Here is a 2,005-nt window from a genome sequence, read left to right on the forward strand (position 1 = left end):
GCGCGCGCCCCCTGGCGACCGCCCGCAGAGTACCAGGCCCGACCTCTTGGAGAGCCAGGAGGCGGAGCCGGGACCGCGCTGCGCAGACGTGAAGGCAGGGAGGGGCGGTGCTTGCAGTTCACAGGTTGTCAGATCAACCCTGTTGTTTGGAGTGGAGGATCCGAGCTGAGCGGGAGCGCGGTCTGGAGGGATGTGGGAAAGGGCATGAAGGTTTTTGGGGTTTTTCCCTTTTGTTGCGACTCGATGGACCCTAGAATGGGCTGGCCTAAGTCCTGGCCCCTTCTGCCCGGGCCTCTATTTCCCTGCCAGACTAGAGCGTGGATGGATCCCTGGGTTCTCTAAGGGACACCCCCTCCCCGGGGTCCCAAACTCCAGGAAATGGGCATATGGAGAGACTGAGGCACGGTCGGTCCAAGAGGAGCGGGTATCAGGGAACTGGGGACCAGCAGCTGGATAAAACAGGAGAGAGGCATTTGTAGTCGTGAAATAGATACAATATTAAGATCCCACTATGGAAGGAGGAGTGGCATCCACTTGCATAATAGCTTGCCTCCGGAAACCCTGTGAACCTGAGAGAGGATGAAAGGCACCCAAGCGTCAAGGACTCTCCTTAATAGGGTCACTATGAGTCGCCTGCGACTCGAGGGCACTTAATAACAACAACAACAACAATGGTAGCCTAGTGGTAAGAAGCTGTGCTGCAATACATACGGCACACAGTTCAAATCCACCAGCTGCTCCGCAGAAGAAGGATGGGCAATCTCCTCCTCTATGGTCAGCTGCCTCCGAAAGCCCGCTGGAGGGTCAGCTATGGGTCTGCAAAATGAGTCTGCAAAAATGACACCGTGATAGAAGCAAAAGCCAGATGAGCCAAGGCTTTTTGCCTCTCCTATATTTTTTTATGATGAAAATTTTCAAACATACAGAAAAGCAGAAGGCTTGCATTTCACAGCGAACCTTTTATAACCGTCAAATTGCCAAAACATTCCTGAGAGTCAGAAGGAGAGAATACATTTTATGTCTGTCGTTGTACCGCCAACGCAAAGGCACACGGTTGGAATCCACCAGCTGCTCAGCTGAGAAAGATATGCAGGCAATCTCTTCAGGTGCTATTTGCTTCCTCAGAAAACCTGCTGGAGGGTCAGCTATGAGTCACTTCTGACTCATGTTACACAACACTGATAATATCCAAAGGTAGATAAGTAAGAGGTAGGTCAGGACTAACCTACACATGTTTACCTGGTGTATTGTGAGAGGAGATTGTGGTGGCAGGCAGCTGTTGTTACAACTCAGTGATCCTATGAATAACACATCAAAACCCTGCCTGTCATGGTCCTGACGATTTCCACCATGCTCAGACCCACTGTTGTAGTCACTGTGATAATGCATTTTATTGAGGCTCATCTCTTTCTCTTACCCAGAATGATGTCTTTTCCCAAGGACTGACCTCTGCTGACAACATGACCAAAGTATGGGAGATGAAGTTTCATCATCTTGCCTTTAAGGAACACCTTGGTTGTGCTTCGTCCAACACCAATTTGTTTGTTATTTTGGCAGTCCATGGTATACTCAATACTGTTTGCCAACACAATTCAAAAGAAAGGATGGTATACCGAATTACTTGATAAATTGTGCCAAGAAAACTATTTAGCCATAGGAAAGTAAATGAAACTGGACCCTTATTTCATCTCTCTCTCTCTCACACACACACACACACACACACACACACACACACAAAATTCCATATGGCCCAAAGCCCAAAATATAAAATGCAAAACTGGGAATACTTTTAGAAGGAAACATTGAGGATATCATGATAACCTCAAGGCCAGGAGAAATTTCTTAAGGAATAAAAAATCAAAATATAAAGAGAAAGATTACTAAATTTATCCAGAATAAAAATAAAATCTTCTACCCTTCAAAGTATCTTAATAAAGTATACATTTTATTTCCCAGTTATCCCACAAACTGGGAGAAGAGATTTTGCAACTAGATGTTTCATGTG

This window comes from Elephantulus edwardii, unplaced genomic scaffold (assembly GCF_000299155.1).
Source record: "Elephantulus edwardii isolate Elephantulus edwardi_28Jun2011 unplaced genomic scaffold, EleEdw1.0 scaffold00151, whole genome shotgun sequence".
Taxonomy (NCBI): domain Eukaryota; kingdom Metazoa; phylum Chordata; class Mammalia; order Macroscelidea; family Macroscelididae; genus Elephantulus; species Elephantulus edwardii.